The sequence below is a fragment of the Dromiciops gliroides genome, chromosome 2, assembly GCF_019393635.1.
Source record: "Dromiciops gliroides isolate mDroGli1 chromosome 2, mDroGli1.pri, whole genome shotgun sequence".
Classification (NCBI taxonomy): Eukaryota; Metazoa; Chordata; class Mammalia; order Microbiotheria; family Microbiotheriidae; genus Dromiciops; species Dromiciops gliroides.
Genome location: NC_057862.1, coordinates 662,073,040 through 662,094,557, shown reverse-complemented (window position 1 = coordinate 662,094,557; position 21,518 = coordinate 662,073,040). Strand labels below are relative to the sequence as shown.

General features: G+C 40.4%; 1 gene segment (V, D, J or C); it reads right to left on the bottom strand.

Moving 5' to 3' along the window:
• Positions 1-21,518, bottom strand: part of LOC122739550 — a 34,322-nt gene that overhangs the window by 380 nt on the left and 12,424 nt on the right.

The following is a 21,518-nucleotide window of genomic DNA, read 5'->3' as shown; positions in this document are numbered from 1 at the left end:
ATGAGACAATTGTGTGGAGACCACTGCAATTCCAAATAACTGACAAATACTTGTATTTACTGTCAACATGAGACATAAATCATCTTTCCCACAGACCCCACAATGTTTGTAATCTGGGGCCTGGTCATGCTCCTCAGCCCCCATCTGCCTGTGATGTGTCTCCTTCATCCCCTGGATCAAGGGGTCATCGGGTCTTTAATCCCTGAAAACCTGTGCCCTCCTCACCCCTTCCCTGCCCTGCTGGGTCTTACCCTGAGCCCAGAGCACCAGCAGCCAGAGGAGCTGCCATGGGGAGACCATCCTGGCCTTCAGACAACTGTGGAGAGAGCACTCAGAGCCCTGAGGGGGCAGCGAGGAGGGAGGAAGCTTTTATACCCTGAGCAGGGCTCCCTGCAGGCCCCTGGGGCTCCATATGCAAAAGAGCCCCAGGTCTGGGCTGAGCCTCCTCTCAGGACCCTGTGAGCCACACTGAGTCACCCTGGCTGAGTCTGACTCTGGGGGAGTGGGAGGGGTCTCCCTCCTCTCTGTCCTCCATGTGTGACCTCAAGAGCAAAGACAGGCTCCCGTTTGGTGTCTGATGTGGGAATGGTTGGAGCTGGTTGTGGATGAATGAGGGGGGCTTCTCTCTGTGCCTCAGGACTAGATCCCCCATAACCAGGAGAGAGCTCCCAGCTCTGGGGAGGGGACAGAGATGGCAGGAGCTCACAGCTTGTAGGCTCTGGAGGTGCCTCACCTGCCTCTGCCCCTCTACCACCCTCTTCTGGAGTTCAAATCCAGCCTCAGACACTTGACACTAGCTGTGTGACCCTGGGCAAGTCACCTAACCCTCATTGTCCTGCAAAATAAATAAATAAATAAATATAAGACCAAACCTGGCATGTGGTAAGTACTGTATACCATTATTTCTTTTAATGCAATTATGCCATACCTGATGACTCTCATTTGAGTTTTAAATGTGATTGGCACAAAATGTTACCGGTGTTCAAATGAATGATTTTCTATACATTAACTGGGATAATTTGTCTGATTTGATGTGATCTGACTAGTAGAGCAATAAGTTTCTTTTCATTTCTTAAATTCAAGATATTATGAATGTTATTGTTGAGGTCCTAGATTTTCTTTTATTATAATTTCTGGGAAATCATTATGTAAGGAATGCTGTTAGGAAGATGATGAAGTTGTGTCATTGATAAATTTAAATCCTTTTGAAATTTGTTGCTGTAAAATTGCTATGAAATGAGCAATTATTATAAGTTATTGTCATAATGTAAAAATTGATAGACTATCTAATTGGGTATATTTTAAAAGGAAAAATAATAGTTACTTTGTGAAAAAAGAAAAAGTGAGTGGGAAATACACTTGTAAAAAATCTCCCAAGTTTCTTGGGGCCATCTGCTTAAGCAAGGTCATTATATATTATCAGCCCTGTGAAAGAACTTGCTGAATGTTCTAAATTTCCTAGATTATGAATTGGTTTATCGTGCACATGAGAAACCCTTTTTCTTTCCTTGTAAAACAGAGGGAGAAGAATTGAAAAATTTGTTTATAATATAGAAGTACTTTATGTGATGCTTTGTGATCGTGAAAATTATGATTATACTTGCACAGTATATATTAAAGTAACATCAGGGGCAGCTAGATGGCGCAATGGATAGAGCACCGGCCTTGGATTCAGGAGGACCTGAGTTCAAATCCGGCCTCAGACACTTAATACTTACTAGTTGTGTGACCCCGGGCAAGTCGCTTAACCCCAACTGCCTCACTAAAAAAAAATAAATAAATAAAAAATAAAGTAATATCTTAAATCAACAAGGTCTTAAAAGAGCCCAGTCCTACAGATTTAATTTTGCTTAAAATATTGATATACAATATCTAAGAGATGAAAGTTTCTCATTCTAGAGATTATTATCAGTCTTTCCTGAGGGATTCTTTTTGAGAAAGCAATTATGTATGCACTATTTATGTAGAATCGTAGAATGTATTTGTTTTATTGATTATTAATGACTTCTTTTAACCCAAGGATGAGGTTAAACTGAAGAAGAGGTAGAATGATCAAAAGAAAAGCAAGTTAATTGTTTTGGGCAACTCCTGGGATCCTTTTCCTGGCAAATTGATTTACTTCAAAAACATGAGAACAACAAGAATTGTGTTTAGCTCTAAATTAGTGAATCTTCCTATTTGAGCTAAAATCTTAAGAGACTGTAATCTTATATTATTCTAAATTTTGATTTTAGGTATGATTACCTGATTGATAAGTAAGTTAGTACTCCACAATTCAAGGGAAATCCCACTAGCTGTTTAAAGGGAATGAATTCTGGGAATTGCTAGAGGTAAGATGTCTGTTTCTGGGAAAGACTGAGGGATGACCTTGGCATGTCCAAAAGTAGAATCTTCTTGATTTGGTTTCCCTGTTGTATTATCTTTTCTGAAAAGAAATGTTTCCCAACTCGTTAATCCTGAGCCTGACCAATATACCCTATAAATACAATGGAGCTTTACTGTATTATTGGCTGTTCCCAAAACTTAACTGACTCTTACTTGAAATCCAATAGAACTAGGGATGCTTTATCCTATTATGCTGATGAATATATGTTGAATAATTCTGAGTTCTTAGAATTAGGCCTGAATGGCCATTATTGTTGTTGTGTGTCCCTACATTCTTCTTCTCCTTCTCCTTCTCCTTCTTCTTCTTCTTCTTCTTCTTCTTCTTCTTCTTCTTCTTCTTCTTCTTCTTCTTCTTCTTCTTCTTCTTTCGGCAGGGCAAGGAGGGTTAAGTGACTTGCCCAATGTCACAGAACTAGTAAGTGTCAAGTGTCTGAGGCTGGATTTGAACTCAGGTCCTCCTGAATCCAGGGCTAGTGCTTTATCCCCTGTGCCACCTAGCTGCCCCAATGAAACTCTACATGCTTCTTTTGTAGAAAATCTCTCTACCCAAGTTAGGAAATGCTCTTCTCTCCCACACTTTATTTTAGAGCTTGCCAAACAGTGAGCTAGCTTTAGCAATGCATGTGTCAACCTTGTCATCTATGTGTACATCCCTAGAAAATATAGTACCAAGGTAAGTGAACTTATTCACAGTATTAAAAATTTCTCTGTAACAAATTTGCTGCAATAAAAATGGTTCTGTGTATGGAAGGTATGGTTCCACATGGTGGAGAACATCTGCTTTCTTGCTGTTATTTGTAAGGCCAATAATAAAATAAAGAGTAAACTATAAAAGGTAAAATGTTATGAATGTTATTTTTTTATTTAAGTGAGGATTTCAGTAAGGCAGAGTTGCTCTAAGTCATCATCCTCACTCTTCTGGTCATCAGACTCAATGGCAAGACAAAAGTCAAAATGACTGGCAATGGCTCCTGTTGGCATCTTCAATGTCAAACCAAACTCCAAGCTCTCCATAGCAGCTGTTTCCACTGTCTTCATGGCCCACTGGAACAAATTTTTCATATTGGTCTATTTAGCCAGGGAAGTCTTTACATGTTTGAGGTAGACACACTCCTAACTCACCAGTGGGTTTGAAACCTCTCAGTTACCTTCAAAGTAGTTAAGCCAGTCTGCCAAAATGGTTTTACTTGGGTGGGGCTGCTGAAAATGATACAGCTTCTTAAAGCCACTGGTGAGATTTGGGTGGCAGATGGACACCCAAAGTGGGAAGAAGCCCTGAAAAATGGGCTCAGCAGCCCTAACATCAGAGCAACTAGTCTTCCCTGAACAACGCATAAACCGCAGACCTTGCATAGTTACTTTGTTAAAGCCTGTTATGAACTTAAACCTGAAAACATGTGTTAGTGTAGCCTACTGGTAACAATGAGGTTAAAGATCTTATAGAAGTAGCTATAAATAAATGATCCATATGAGACTTTAAATTGATTCTGCAACATTTTTTATTGCTCCTATTTAGAGCTTATTGATGTTGTCCTGTTACTGTTACATTGTTCTTGGTCTCTGAAACTTAGTTCAGAAAATTTCCTGGACTGCAATGAGTTAAATTTAGAAATCCAGTACTCCTGTTGATTACTGTTTTGTCCATGCTTCAAGTACATCTGCTATCCTTGAGGAATAGGGGTGGACACCAGGGATTCTGGTCCAATAGCTGTATACCACTGAGCCACCCTTAAAGGATGTCTGACCCACTATCACTGGCCTTGAAGGTGGACTTAGACAATAAACACTTCTTAGTCACAATCAAAAATGAGTGGGTTATTGCTAGTCCCTCATTCCCAACTTCCAAACAATCAAATTGTTTTCCATTCCTCATTTATATAACCAATCAAGATGCATTACCCCATGACTTCACCAATCCTATAACCAATTGTATTCTTTTTTCTTTGCTTATAGAAAGGGGCTGCCACTTGACATAAGGGTCTTTGTCTTAAACTGAGTTCACCTACCTTATTACCATGTGGTGTCCCTCCTAACAAGTTTTTGTTTTGCTCAGAGAAAATGTGCCTCAGTCTATATTTGTTATGTTTCACTCAGGACAGAGGTTAAGTATTTATTTAGGAACTCACCCAACAGGGTCAGAAACAGGACTTGATCCTGAGTTTCTTAACTCAGGGGTCAACTCTGTGACCATAATTCCATGTTGCCTCATCTTCATCATATAGTAATAACATTGATATCTATATAACTTATCCATATCATCTTTATCATCTATATGACCCATATCTCTACCTACTTATTCTGAGAGGGGAAATGAACACAGAGAGAAGATGGAATACTACAGATCACATAGCCTAATTTTGGAAAGACAGGTCTGAGCCTAGCCATGATACTTAGGAAAAGAATGTCAGCCTTGGAGGTTGGCCTGGCTAAGTGTCAGTTGTACTCTCTCTCTCTTTTTTTTTTTTTTTTGCAGGGAAATTGGGGTTAAGTGACTTGCCCGGGGTCACACAGCTAGTAAGTGTTAAGTGTCTGAGGCCGGATTTGAACTCAGGTACTCCTGAATCCAGGGCCGGTGCTTTATCCACTGTGCCACCTAGCTGCCCCTGTACTCTTTATTAGCTGTGTGACTTTCTTCAGACTACTAAACCTCTCTGAGTTGGGGAAATGAGTAAGGAATTTCTTATATTTTATGTAATTCCAATCTTGGAATTGAGTTTGTGGGGACTTCCAGGGCAGAGCCAAGATGACAGAGGAAAGGCAGTGAGCTCTTGAACTCATGACATGGATCACTCCAAAAAGCATCGAAATAATGTCATAGGACAATGCCTGGAGCAGCAAAACCCACAGAAGAATGTGCTGAAATTATCTTCTAACCAAGAATGGCTTGGAAGGCTGGAAGGAAGGAGCTGCTGTGCTGAGACAGGAGTGGAGCCCAACCCCACAGTCACCCTGGCACAGATCCAGTCCCATGAAGGCCTCACCAGAAAAGGAGACCCCCAGAGCCTCTGAATCAGCTGAAGCCCCAGTGCCATCTGGAACTAAGCTCATAGTCTGGTGAGAGAGCTTAACCATTGGCAGCAGGGAGACTACAGAGGTCTATGCTGGTGCTGAGGCAGAACTTGGGTTTTTCACCCCTGCTGGGAACCAGGAGGTAGGCTTGAGTAGCAGTGGCCCACATGGGGAAAGGGCATAGGTTCATCAGAGCTGACAACACAACACACAAAGCTGGTTGATTAGCAAGTTGGTCTGGGGTCAGCTACAGTCCAGGGAACAGGCCAGGTGAGTGAAGAACCTGATCCTCCTTGAATCATACCACCTGGGACTTCTGAAGCTTGGGATAGTACAGCCTGGAAACAGTGCCCCACTTTAAGGGGCTAAAAGTCAAGTCAAAGAAAGGCAAGATGAGCAGACAGAGAAAGGTGAGGACCATAGAAAGTTGCTTTAGTGACAAGGAAGATCAAGGTGCACCCTCAGAGGAAGAGGTCAACATCAGGGCCCCTATATCAAAAGCTTCCAAGAAAAATATTAATTGGTCTCAGGCCATAGTGGTCCTCAAAAAGGACTTTGAAGATAAAATTAGAGAAGTAGAGGAATTGAGTTTGTGACTCAGAAGGACAGACAGAATCTGGGAATATTGTGAGGATAGGGACCAAGGCACCATTGAAGTGAACCTAGGAGGTGAAACAATCCCCTCTTCTTTTCAGTGACAAAGACTGACAAGAGAGCCCTACGGCAGTATTGAAAACATGTAGTTACTCTTGCTCCTAAAGGGAATGGACAGGGCCTTGAACTTTCATAACCCCAGAGATGCCTTGGGGAAGAGAATAGAGTCAGAGACACCTAGCAGAGATAGCCAGTGAATAGGTGTGACCCTGCCACCTACTCTCCATGGAACTCCCCCAGTACCTGGGGGGAGGTATACTCCAACCCACACAGGGGCACACATTAGCCTGACTCAGCCAATAAGGCCATTGTCCTCCCCGAAGCAGGAAAGGATGACTTCCTGAATAGGGGCTGGATGGGTGGGTGAAAGCATACATCTTGGCTCTTGGCCTGGCCCAGCTCATATCCTGTGAGCCCAGCGTGGTCAGGGCTGGAGGACAATAGGTGTGGTCTATAGCGATGCTAAACAAAATTGGAGCAAAGGCTCCTCAATGTAACCTTGGGCTCCATGAAAGAGAAACATTTTATGTCAATACAAAGATCTTAAGTGGTCTTGAAATATCAGCATTTCTTCCAGTTGATTTTCCCCTTTGTTTCCCAGGGGCTGTGCTGCCTCCCCTCTGCCTTGGGGACAGGGTTTGTGATTGACAAGGCTTTGTGAGAAAGGAGGGGATCTGTGGAATCAGAAAGGAGAAGACCTGGGAGATGTGAGCCTTCCCTGGGGACCAAAGGAAGCTGCTGCTTCTCTGAGCCGAATCCCCTGAAAAGCCAGGGGAGGTTTTTGTTCAGGGCTGAAGCACTGTAGGAAAGGGTTATCACAAGACCCAAGAGTAGACCCAGAATACCAAGTAGGGAGAAAGCCAAGCCAAGCCAAGAGCATATCCAGGGAGAGAGAGAGAGAGAGAGTTCATGGCCCTTTCCAAAGGTTTTTATCCCCTTTGTATAGAGGTGGGTCATTATACATTGATTAAAGCTAATTGGTTAGCATTATTCAATTCCATTGGTTGACTTGACTTGAGGGTGGTCTACATTAAAATGAACTCTACAGGTGATGTCAGGGAAAGACCTTTACTCAAGTTCTTTAAGGCAAGATCCATCCCATCAGTCCTTCACTGAGCTACACAAAAGTGTCTATCTCCATTTCTTTTGTTCCCTTATGTTTGTCCCAGACAAGGAGAACTGAACTTTCTGGGGTGTGTGTGTGTGTGTGTGTGTGTGTGTGTGTGTGTGTGTGGTTGTAGGGGGAGGCAGAGAAAGGATTTGTCTCTGGCTCCCCTAACAAATGTATTTTTTTTGAGGGGCAATGGGGGTTAAGTGACTTGCCCAGGGTCACCTGAATCCAGGATGGGTGCTTTATCCACTGCACCACCTAGCTGCCCCCAGAAATGTATTATTGATAATTATTTCTCACACTAGCAATGAGGGAATTCCTCAAATTTAGTCCAATTTGGTTAATCAGATAAAAGAGAGTGTCAGGACACTTAGCCGGGGGCTGTGTGTACATAAAGTGTTCAATAAACGCTTTTGAATTGAATAGAACTCATTGGAATCTTGCTGCAATTATCCCTTTCTTAACAGATGTCCTCACCAAACAAAACAATGCCTATCTTTCCTCCATTTCCCCCTTATTCCAAGGATAGCTGAGCACACCAAAACTCCATTGCAACTTAAGCTTGTGCTTAAGTTCATGTCCATGGTGCTTTTGCTAAAGATTCACTCAGGTCCTAGAGCACAAAGGGACACTCTAACTGTGGATTCAGGGATTCCATCAGTCCACCAAAGGCTGAAGAAGAGTCCAGCTATGGGATAAGGAGACTAACTAGTGTGTGACTATGAGAAGAGCAATGATCCCCTCTGCTGGTCATAGAGAGAAATGAAAGGAGGGATACTTCATGTTCATCTTTTTTTTTTTTTCCAAGTTCCAGCAGCAGGGATTATTAGAACTAGAATCGAGACATGAGGAATCACCCAGAAGGATGTTAAAGTACAGGAATTTATTTTCATGGTAGACATAAATTAGCCAGCAAGATGGAGCAAAGTAGCAGATCAAGAATTCATATATGTACAGAAATGTATAATTTTCAAAGCACTTGACATTAGGTCTTAACCCTTACATTGACCCTCAAAAGGTGGGTGCTATTATTATCCCCTTTTGACAGTGGAAAAAATGGAGTCTCAGAAAGGCTATGTGGTAATTAAGTTTCAGGGGAGAGGAGGATTCAAATTCAGGTCATTAATTTCAGGGGAAAGGATTCAAATTCATGTCTTTATGATTCATATCTTTTACTCCATTAATCCCTTAGCTGGACAGGAATATCCCAGTGTGACATAGACACTCCAGATCTGGGCAAATTTGGCTCAGAACTGTAGGAATTAAATCCGTTAAAACATCTACATGACAATTCTTTCTGGTGCTTGCCTAGTTGTAAAGAGGCAACTTTCTAAGGACTCTCACAAGATGCCACCTGTGGTATGTACAGGGGCACATCTCCCATCTTCTGCAATCTTCCCCTTGGTAATCTCTTAGAATCCACATTAGTCATGTTGTGAAAGAAGAATTAGAACAAAAGGGAAAAACCATGAAAAAGGAAAAAAACAACAAAGTGAAAATAGTGTGCTTTGATCTGCATTCAGACTCCATAGTTCTTTTTCTGGATGTGGAGTACATTTTCCATCATGAACCTTTTGGAATTGTCTTGGATCATTCATTGTATTGTTGAGAAGAGCTAAGATTATCATAGTTGATCATTTCACAAAGTTGTGGTTATTGTGTACAGCATTCTGATTCTGTTCACTTCACTCAGAATGAGTGAGGTATCCCCTCAATTTCTAGTTCTTTGCCACCGCAAAAAGAGCTGCTATAAATGTTTTTGTACATATGGGTAATTTTCCCTTTTTAATGACATGCCCAGGGTCACAAAGCTAGTAAGTGTGAAGTGTCTCAGGCTGGATTTGAATCTCATTTCTTTTCCCCTTTTTTTTCTTCCACCTCTCTCATTTGATTTATTTAGAATTGCCCCCACATTACATGTAAAATCAAATTGTAACAAATTGTAGAAAACTTTGTGTTCCAAATTCTCATCCTTCCTCCCTATCCCCCCTTAAGGATTCAAGTAATTCAATATAAGTTATACATGTGCAGTTGTGCAAAACATAGCACACAAAAAACTTTGGAAAAAGGAACTAACAACAAAATCAAAATATACTTTCATCTCTATTCAGGTACCAGTCCTTCAGAGTTGCCTTGGTTCATTGCATTGCTGAAAATAACTAAGTCATTCACAGGAGATCATCTTACATTATTGCTGTTACTTTGTATACAGTACATTTCACTTTGCATCAGCTCATGTAGGTCTTTTCAGATTTTGCTGATAGCAACCTGCTCATATGTTTTTTGTAGTAAACTATGTTTATATAGTACTTTAAAGGGAGATTTCCTTGCAAAACACCCATGAGGTTGATTATTGCAACAACAATAATAGCTAGCATCTATATAGTACCTTACAGATTCTGAAACTGCAGAACCTACAAAAAGACAGAGAGACACAATCTTCAAACTTGAGATAATTTAGAAGACTTCAGGAAATGTCAGTCTCACTTGGGCAAAAGCGGAGCACAGTGCAGCTCACAACACAGCACAACATGGAGGGGTTCTGGGTAAGTCAGCAGGAAGCTCTTGGCCATAACATAACAACTGAGGCAGCTTGATCCTGGCTCAGCAAGCCGGTGACTCAGCAGGCCAGGTAGGAGATTCACCAGCACCAGCTGTGAGGACAGGCTGCCAGCTGGAGGGCCACCCACAGGACATCCACATTACCCTGCCAAAATAACTAAACAAAGCAAAACAAAACAAAAAAACACCACCACTACAACAACAACAACAACAAAAAGAAAAGAAAAGAAATGAGATAATTGAGATTTACAGAAGAAAATTATGAAAAAGGAGTCAAGAACTCAGAAGAGGAAGCAGAAACATCGATTGAAGAAAACAATTGCTTAAAAATTACAGTTTCCCAAGTGAGGAAAAAATTGGCCAAATGGAAAAAGAGGCACAAAAGTTTACTCATGAAAATAATACCTTAAAAATTAGAATTGGGTAGATGGGAGCTAATGACTCTGTGAGACACAAAGAATCAGTCAAATGGAATCAAAAGAAGAAAAAAATAAGAAAATGTGAAATATCTCATTGCAAAAACAACTGACCTAAAACAAATAAATATTCAGGAGAGATAATTTGAGTATTACTGGATTGCCTGAAAGCCATGGTAGAAAAAGAGTTTAGACACTGTATTCCAGGAAATTATCAAGTGTGATGAAATAATGGGATTTTGCAGATACTCAAAGACCCACCTGGACATTAATCTAGACTGATTGAATCAAGTGAGAGTGATTGACAGCTGATTAGCCTACTTCAAGTTAATTGGATTGTAATCACACCTGGCTATCCCTTAAGAAGATATTGTTCTCAGAAGCTAGACTGTGGACTCAACTTGAGAACACCTTCAAAAACCAATGGATTTGGATGAGGCCAACCAATCAGCTTGAAGAAGTGTGAAAGGACTCCCTCTGTTCCAGACCTATAAAAAGCTTCCACAATCAGCTTGCTGGAGAGTTTCTGATTAAAGTAGGCTCATGGAGGAGGACTTGAGGAAGAACCCAACCAGGCTGGAACGCTATGTGAGATAGACCTTTTTTTAACTTTCTGAACTCCGTGTTAATACCTGTATGCTTTAATAAATGTTTAATGCCCAAAGAATGGCGCTGAAGCTTCTAATTTAAGGCGATCACACAATATAGATTTTAAACATGACACAAGGATAACTACTCTGATGTTATAGAATCAGAGGATAAAATAGTCACGGGGAAAATAATCCCCTGACTACCTTCTGAAATAGACTCCAAAAGGAAAACTCCAAGGAATACTGTAGTCAAATTCAAGAATTACCAGGTGAAGGAGAAAATACTGCAAGCAGCCAGAAAGAAACAATTTAAATAATCATGGAGTCACAGTCAGGATTGCACAGGACCTGGCAGCTTCAACATTAAAGGTTTGCAAGGCTTGGAATATGATATTCCAGAAGGCAAAGGAGCTTGGATTGCAACCAAGAATCTAATGCACAGCAAAATTGAGCATTATCTTTCAGGGTAAAAAATGGAAATTCAATGAAATATGGCACTTTTAAGGTTTCCTGATGAAAAGACCAGAACTGAACAGAAAATTTGATTATCAAATACAAGACTCAAGAGAAGTATAAAAAGGTAAACAGGGGAAAAAAAATAGCTAATAAGGAAAAACTGTTTACATCCTTACAGGGGAAGATAAGTAAACTCTTGAGAAGTGTATCTCTATTTGGACAGATAGAAGTAGTATACATAGAGGGTATAGGTATAAATTGCCTTTGATGTGATAATATAAAGAAAATTAAGACATGAAAAAAGGAGTATATATGGAGAAGAGGAAACAAGAGGTGGAATGCAGTTAAGTACATCATATGAAGAGGCACCCAAAACCTATTAGAATATAGGGAAAGAAGGGAGAGATGAGTATTGTTTCAAACTTACTCTCATCAGATTGGTTCAAAGAGGGAATAACATATATACTCATTTGGATAAAGAAGGTTAATTTACCCTTTAGGGAAGTAAATGGTTAAGGGGGAAAGGGAGCACACTGATACATGGGAGGACAGAATCAGGGGAGGAAAGGGGAAAGAAAAGGAAGGGGGTCTGATAAATGGAAGGGCAGATTGAGGGAGGAAGTGGTCAGAAGCAAAACATTGGTGAGAAGGAATAGGGTGAAAGAACATGTTAGAGGGAAATAGATATTGAATAATCATAACTATGAATATGAATGGTATGAATTCTGCAGTAAAATGGAAGTAAATAGCAAAGTGGATTAAAAACCAGAATCCTACAATGTATTGTTTACAAGAAACACATTTGAAGCAGAGAGATCCACACAGAGTAGAGGTAAAAGGTTGGAGCAGAATATATTATGCTTAAGCTGAAGTAAAAAAGCCTGGGGTAGAAGTCCTTATCTCAGACAAAACAAAAGTAAAAATAGATCTAATTAAAAGAGATAAGGAAGAAAACTATGCTAAAATGTACCACAGACAATGAAGTAATATCAATACTAAACATATATGTGCCAAGTGGTATAGCATCCAAATTCTTAAAGAAGTTAAGTGAGTTACTAGAAGAAATAGACAGAAGAACTATACTAGTGGGGGATCTTAACCTTCCCCACTCAGAGTTAGATAAATTTAACCACAAAATAAATAAGAAAGAATTTAAGGAGGTGAATAGAATTTTAGAAAAGTTAGATAAGATAGAACTCTGGAGAAAACTAAATGGTGAAAGAAAGGAATATACATTTTTCTCAGCAGTACAAGGCATATACACAAAAACTGACCACATATTAGGGCACAAAGACCTTATAGTCAAATGTAGAAAGGCAGAAATAGTAAATGCATCCTTTTTAGATCATGATGCAATAAAAATATAAACAATAAAGAGTCATGGAAAGATAAAGTGAAAATTAATTGGAAACCAATTAATCTCATCCTAAAGAATAAGTGTGTGTGGGGAGGAGAATGAGAAGGGGGAAAAGAATAAGTGTTTTAAACAACAAATAATAGCAATAATCAATAACTTCATCCAAGAGAAAAACAACAATGAGACATCATTAAAAAAAACTTATGGGATGCAGCCAAAGAAGTTATATTGGGAAATTTTATATCTCTAAATACTCTTGTGAATAAAATAGAGAAAGAGGAGATCAATGAATTGGGCATTCAACTAAAAAGATAGAACAAGAACAAATTAAAAATCTTCAATTAGATATTAAATTAGAAGTTCTAAAAATCAAAGGAGAATAATAAAATGAAAGCAAGAGAACTATTGATCAATAAAACCAAGAGCTAGTTTTATGAAAAAATCAATACAATAGATAAACCTTTGTTTAATTTGATTTTAAAATGAAAGAAGAAAAGCATATTACCAGTATCAAAATGAAAGGGGTGAATTCACCCCCAATAAAGTGGGTCTTAAAGGAATAATTCTTTCTTTTTTGTGGGGCAATGAGGGTTAAGTGACTTTCCCAGGGTCACACAGATAGTAAGTGTCAAGTGTCTGAAGCCGGATTTGAACTCAGGTCCTCCTCAATGCAGGGCTGGTGCTTTATCCACTGCGCCACCTAGCTGCCCCTTAAAGCAATAATTAGGAGCTATTTTGCTCAACTGCATGCAAAGAAATATGACAATCTAAATTAAATGTTTACAAATATTTAGAAAATTATAAACTGCCCAGATTAACAGAAGAGGAAATAGGATCTTTAAATATACTCATTTTAGATAAAGAAATTGAACAAGCCATCAATGAACTCCCTATGAAAAAAATTTCCAGGGCTAGATGGGTTTACAAGTGAATTCTAGGGGGTGCAGCCAAGATGGTGTAATAAAGACAGTAAGTGCTCAGAGCTCCTGACACAATTACTCCCAAAATCTCCAAACACAGCCATAAGAGAACTCCTGGAGAAGCTAACCCCACAAAAGATGGCTAAGGTAATTTTCCAGCCAAGGGTGGCTTAGAGGTTTGGCAGGAGGGGTCTGCTGTGCCATGCTGTGCCATGTCCAACCCCATGGTCACATTGACACAGATCTAGCCCCAGTCAGGTTGAGCCAGAGAAATTTACCTCTGAGCCTCTGAATAAGGCACAACTCCAGCATATTCTGGAACTAAGGTCATTGTTTGGTGAGAGGGCTGAATGACTGGCTGTGGTGGTGGTGGTGGTGGGAGACTACAGGGGTGTCTGTGGGAGCTGCGGGGGAATTTTGTTGTCATACTCCAGCAGGGAACCAGGAAGAAATTTTGAGTGGCAGCAGCTTAGGTAGTGGAAGGCGGCAGCCTAATTGGAGCTAACAACCATAGCAAACAAAATTGTGTTGCCTGGATAATTAGCAAGTTGGCCTGGGGTTATTTACACACCAGAGCATAGGCTAGGTGAGTGAAGGACCTGCTCCTCATTAAATTGTACCACGTGGTACCCCCCCCCCTCAGGCTTGGGATAGTGCAACCTGGAAGCAGGGCCCCACTTTAAGAAGGAGTTAAAGATAAAGAAATAGCCTGGCAAGATGAGCAGGCAGAAAAAGGTACAGACCAGAGAAAATTTCTTTAGTGACAAGGAAGATTTAGATGCACCTTTAGAGGAGGATCAGGGCTCCTATGTCCAAAGCTTCCAAGAAAAATATGAATTGGTCTCAGGCCATAGAAGTACTCTAAAAGGACTTTGAAGATAAAATAAAAGAGGTAGAGGAAAAAATGGAAAGAGGAATGAGAGTGATGCAGGAAAGACATAAGAAAAAAGTCAACAGGTTGAAAAACCAAATGGAAAAGCTCTCTGAAGAAAATAATTGCCTAAGAATTAGGACTGAACAAATGGAAGCTAGTGTCTTTAAGAGAAACCAAGACACAATAAAGCAAATCCAAATGAATAAAAAATAGAAGGCAAGGTTAAATATCTTCTTGGAGAAACTGCTGACCTGGAAAACAGATCCAAGAGAGATAATTTGGAAATCACTGGACTACCTGAAAACTATGACCAAAATATGAGCTTGGATATCACTTTCCAAGAGATTGTCTGGGAAAATTGCCCTGACATTCTAGAAGCAGAAGGTAAAATAGGAATTGAAAGAATCCACCTATCACCTCCTGAAAGAGATCCAAAAATGAAAACTTCTAGGAATATTATAACCAAATTCCAGAGCTCCCAGGTGAAGAAGAAAATATTGCATGCAACCAGAAGGAATAAATGCAAATACTGGGGAGCAATGGTCAGGATAGCACAGGATCTAGCAGCTTCTACATCAAAGGATGGGAGGGCAAGGAATATGATATTCTGGAGGGCAAAGAAATTGGGATTATAACCAATGTCACCTACTCAGCAAAACTGAATATAATCTTTTTATTTTTTTTTTAGTGTGGCAATTGGGGTAAAGTGACTTGCCCAGGGTCACACAGCTAGTAAGTGTTAAGTTTCTGATGCCTGATTTGAACTCAGGTACTCCTGACTCCAGGGACGGTGCTCTATCCACTGCACCATCTGGCTGCCCCTGAATATAATCTTGCAGGGGGCAAAATGAAACTTCAATGAAAAAAGAGGACTTTCAGCTATTTGTGATGAAAAGACCTGAACTGAATAGAAAATTCGACTTCCAAATGCAAGACCCTATAGAATCATAAAAAGGTAAACAGGAGAAAAACAATGAGAGATTTTAAAAGGTTAAACTGTTTACATCCTTATATGGGAAGATGATATATCTAAATCATAAGAGCTTTTTCAGTATTAGGGCAGATGATAGGAATAAATTTAGACAGAAGGCAGAGGTGGGAATTGATTATGAAGATATGATATCTGTAAAGCATTTATTTTTGTTTATCTTCTTTTTTTGTGGGGTGGTCAGGGTGGGTGAGTGTCTTGTGACTGAGGCTGAATTTGGGCTCAGGTTCTCCTGGGTCCAGGGTTGGTACTTTATCCACTGTGTCACCTACTTGGCCCATGATGACATCTTTAGGGTAAAATTGAGGGGGGGAGATGATTGCTCTGGGGGAGGGGAAAGGGGATAGGTAGAATGGGGTGAAATCTTAAGGACTTATGGAGTGAGTGGAGAGATGGGGGAGGAGTGGGGCAGTGAATGAGCCTTACACTCATCAGAATTAGCTGAAAGACCTTAATCTCATCAGAGTTGGATCAAGGAGGAAATAATATACACACTCAATTGACTGGAGTAATCTAGGTAACCCTGCAGGGAAGTGGGAGGGGAAGGGGTTAAGGAGGGAGGGGTAAAAGAATGGAGGGCAGAGTGGGGGAGTGGGCAGTCAGAACCAAAACACTTTTGAGGAGGGATAGGGTAAAAGAAGATAGGAAAAAGAGTAAATATCATTGGAAGGGAATAGGATGGAAGCAAACAGTTAAAAATAGTAATTGTGAAAAAATTTTGAAGCAGAGTCAAGAGTAATGTAAGATGGTGATTGATGATGGATTGATTAGGGGAAGGTGAGGATTGATGGATGATGAGGACTGATTGAGGAGGAGGAGGATTGAATGAGGAAGATGGTGAGGACTGACTGGTGATTGATTGATGATGATGGCAAAAGGTATGGTACTTACTTTGCTGGGCTATTGTGAAGAAAATTCTTTGTCAAGTTTAAGGTATTATATAAATGTTATCTATTACTGTTGTTGCAATAACCAACCCCATATGTTTATTGTAAGGAAATCTCTCTTTGAAGTACTACATAAATGTAGTTTACTATAAAAAATGTGAGCAGGATACTATGAGAAAAACCTAGAAAGGCCTATATGAACTGGTGCAGAGTGAAATGTTACTGTATACAAAATAAAAACAATAGTGTAAGATGATCTGCTGTAAATGACTTGGTTATTTTCAGCAATGCAATGATCCAAGATAACTCTGAAGGACTTATGAAAATTGTAATCCATCTACAGAAAAAGAAGTGATAGTATCTGAAAAGAGATTGAAGTACATTTTGTTTGATAGTTCCTTAATCTGAAGTTTTGTTTTTGTCTGTTTTCTTTCACAACATGACTAATGTGGAGAGGTTTTGCATGATTACTCATGTATAACTTATATTGAATTGCTTGAATTCTTGGGGGGGCATTAGGAAGGGGCAGAAGAAGAGAAGTTGGAACACAAAGTTTTACAAAATTGATGACAAAATTTGTTTTTACATGTAATTTGGAAAAAAGAAAATTCTAAACAAGTGAATTCCATCAAACATTTAAAGAACAATTAATTCCAGTGCTATACAATATATTTGGGAAAACAGGTGAAGAAGGAGTTCTATCAAATTCCTTTTATGACACAAATATGGTATTGATATCTAAAGCAGACAGAGACAAAACAGAGAAAAAAAATTATAGATCAATTTCTTTAATGAATACTGATGCAAAAATCTTGAACAAAATATTAGCAAGGAGATTACAGAAATTCATCACCAGCATAATACATTATGACCAGGTGGTGTTTATACCGGGAATGCAGAGCTGGTTCAACATTAGGAAAACCAGCAACATAATCAACCATATCAATAACAAAACTAACCAAAATCATATGATTATCTTAATAGAAGCAGAAAAGGCGTTTGACAAAATATAGCACTCATTCCTAATAAAAACACTAAAGAGCAAAGGAATAAATGGAATTTTCCTTAAAATAATAAGCAGCATCTATGGGAAACCATCAGTAGCCATTATATGTAATGGGAATAAGTTACAGGCAGTCCTAATAAGATCAGGGGTGAAACAGGGATGCCCATTATCATCTCTATTATTTAATATTGTACTAGAAATTTTAGCTTTAGCAATAAGAGGGGGGAAAGCAATGAAAGGAATTAGAATAGGCAAAGAGGAAACAAAATTCTCATTCTTTGCAGATGATATGATGGTATGCTTTGAGAATCCTAGAGAATCAACCAAAAAAATGACTTGAAACAATTAGCAACTTTAGCAGAATTGCAGGATATAAAATAAATCCACATAAATCAGCAGCATTTCTATACATGATCAACAAAGCTCAGCAGCAAGAGATAGAAAGAGAAATTCCATTTAAAGTAATTGTAGACAATTTAAAATACTTAGGAGTCTACCTGTCAAGACAAACCCAGGAACTCTATGAACACAATTACAAGACACTTTTCATACAAATAAAATCAGATCTAAATAATTGGAAAAATATCAATTGCTCACGGATAGGCCAAGCTAATATAATAAAAATGGCAACTCTACCTAAATTAATTTACTTATTTAGTGCCATACCAATCAGACTACCTAAAAATTATTTTATAGAGCTAGAAAAAATAACAAAATTCATCTGGAAGAACAAAAGGTCAAGAATATCAAGGGACCTAATGAAAAAAATGCACAGGAAGGTGGGCTAGAAATACCAAATCTGAAGCTATATCATAAAGTGGCAGTCATCAGAGCTATTTGGTATTGGCTACGAAATAGAGAGGTAGATCAATGGAATGTGTTAAACACAGGAGAAGCAGTAGTAAATTACTATAGGAATCTATTATTTGATAAATTCAAAGACTCCAGATTCTGGGATAAGAAATCAGCATTTGACAAAAGCTGCTGGGAAAACTGGAAGATAGTATGGCACAAACTACTTGTAGTCCAACATCTTACGACATATACCAAAATAAGGTCAAAATGGGTATGTGATTTAGACATAAAGGGTGATACCACAGGTAAATTAGGAGAGGAAGGAATAGTTTACCTCTCAGATTTATGGAGAGAATTTATGACAAGATAAGAGGTAGAAAAAATTATGAAATACAAAATAGATGCTTTTGCCCTTTTTTCCCAGGGGGATGTGCTGCCTCCCCTCTGCCTTGGGGCCATGATATGTGATTGACAAAGCTTTGTGAGAAAGGAGGGGACCTATGGGGCCAGAAAGTCAAAGCCCTGGGAGACGTGAGACTGCCCAGAGAGCAGGGGCTACTCTGCCCTGGGGACCAGAGAGGAAGCAGCTGCTGCTCTGAGCTGAATCCCCTGAACAGCCTGGGGAGGTTTTTGCTCAGGCCTGAAGCACTGAGGGAAAATAGAGCTCCAAGTTTGCTGACAGTAATAATCTCCAGCATCCTCAGGCTCCAAGCTGCTGATGGTGAGAGTGAAATCTGTCCCAAACCCACTGCCACTGAATCGGGCAGGCACTCCAGATGCCAGGTTGGCAGTTCCATAGATGAGGAGCCTGGGGGGTTGCCAGGTTTCCTGCTGGTACCAATTAAGGTTGCTATTTACATTCTGACTGGCCTTGCAACTTATGGTGACTCTCTCTCCTGGAGATGCAGACAAGGGGGCTGGAGACTGGGTCAGCACAGTGGCTCCTTGAGAATCTAGGAAACCAACAAATGAGAGGAGAAAGAAATGAGTGAATGTGCAATGTGTAGGAACAAGAAAATTCTGTGGGAGACCAAAGAAAACCCCCAAGTGGACTGACAAGTAGTTGCATTTGTTGTCAACATGGGTCATAAACCATATCAATGGTCTGTAATCTCTGGCCTGGTCATGCTTTTCAGCCCCCATCTGCCTGTGTTGTCCCTAAGCTTCCTCACCCCCTGGATCCAGGGGTCATCAAGTCTTTAATCCCTGAAAACCTGTGACTTCCTCACCCCTTCCCTGCCCTGCTGGGTCTTACCCTGAGCCCAGAGCACCAGCAGCCACAGGAGCTGCCATGGGGAGACCATCCTGGCCTTCAGACATCTGCAGAGAGAGTAGTCAGAGCCCTGAGGGGGCAGCAAGGAGGAAGGAAGCTTTTCTACCCTGAGCAGGGCTCCCTGCAGGCCCCTGGGGCTCCATATGCAAAAGAGCCCCAGGTCTGCTCTGAGCCTCCTCTCAGGACCCTGTGAGTCACACCGAGTCACCCTGGCTGAGCCTGACCCTGGGGGAGGGGTCTCCCTCCTCTCTGTCCTCAATGTGTGACCTCAGGAGCAAAGACAAGCTCCTGTTTAGTGTCTGATATGGGAATGGTTGGAGCTGGTTGTGGATAAATGAGGGGAGGCTTCTCTCTGTGCCCCAGGGCGAGATCACCCATAACCAGGAGAGAGCTCCCAGCCCTGGGGAGAGGGCAGAGATGGCAGAAGCTCACAGCTTGAAGGCTTTGGAGGTGCTTCACCTTCCTCTTGTCTTGCGCCTGTGCCTCTGCTGCCCCCTTCAGGAGAAAGTGTGAATTCAAGGAGGCAGTGAGGAGGGGTTGGCCCGTACTGGAGTGGTCTTAGATTAGGCTGCTGGGAAAAAACTTAGTAGAGCCTCATTCCTCAGGGAATGGATTTTGACAATCACTGGATGACATTACTGTAGTTGTTCTTGGAGGAAAAGGTTATATCTATCCTTCACCCCATTTTCCCATTACAGACATGCATTAAAGGTGAAGACCCATACTATAATCCATCTCATAACCTGGTTGTGACTGTTTCTTGAAATGTGTATCTAGACAAATCTGTGTCCAATGTGTGGCTATGGAGGTGAGTGGGACTGAGTCAGAGACTCAAGGAGACTGGAGAGAGTCCTTCACTTTTGGCTAATCACTTCTTTCCTTTGGGATTTCAAGATCCCTTTGTTTGATTCATGTACCTCCAGTCTCCTCTTTCTATAATCAATCAACAATGAATGAATACATGAAAAAGCATTTATACTTTTGGTAAACATTTTCTTTTTTTACAATTACATTTTACAACAATTTTAACTTATTTCTTTTTAATATTGAGTTCCAAATTTTCTCATTTCTTCTCCTTCCTCATGAACACAAACAATCTCATGTTATACATGTGCAGTCAGACAAAATATATTTCCACTTTAGTCATGTTGCGAAGAAGGCATATACACAAAGAGCCTGTAGAAAAGTAAAGAATAGAATGTACATTTGTTCTCAGGGTTGACACAACTACAGACTGTGTTAGTGGCTGGAGCTTCTAATACGACAATTGGGGGCCCATGTCCAGAAATAAAAGTGGTTGCAATTCAGAAGGGGCTTTCAGCTCTCCACCCCCATGAGGGATCTCTGCCCATCAGTGGCTATAATACTTTGGAAACTCTTTCTGCCCCATGCTGGATTTCTGAGGCCATCTCTGGGTACAGGGTCCCCAAGAGAATGCCCACATCATTGCCAAACAATTAGGGAATTCCTCAACTTTATTCCACTTTGTTTGATCAGATAAAACAGTCTTAGGACATCTAGACTAGTGCTAAGTATACAGCTGATACTGAATAAATGCTTTTGAATTGCATGAAACTGATTGGAATCTTGCTGTAATCATGCCTTTTATAACAGATGTTCTCTCCAAACAAAACAATGTCTATCTTTCATCCAGTGTCACCCTCATTGCAAGGATTACTGAGCACAACAAAATTCCACAGCTACTCTTTCTCCAAGGATTACTGAGTGCACAAAACTCAATGGCAACTGAAGGTTGTGAACTGTCCATGGTGCTTTTGCTAATAAGATTCACTCTTCGTTATGCAGCATAGGGAGGCCCTCTGACTGTGGGCTCAGGGATTCCATCAGTCCACCAAAGGCTGCAGGAGACTCCAGTTATGGGAGTTGTAATCAGGGAGCTGACCAGTGTGTGACTATGAGAACAGCACTGGTACCCTTTCCTATTGATATTAAGTTTCAGGTGAGAGGAGGATTCAAATCCAGGTCTTCATGATTCAGTCCCATTACTCTATTAGTTCCTTAACTGGTAAATACTACAACTGATCTGGAAGAGAGTATCCCAGTGTGACAGGGACTTTCCAGATCTGGGCACAGTTGGCTCAAAACTGCAGGAATAAAATCTGTAAAAACACCAACATCACTATTCTTCCTGATGCCTGCCTGGTTGTAAAGAGGCAACTCTCTAGGGACTCTCACAAGATGCTACCTGTGGCATGTACAGGGGCACATCTCCCT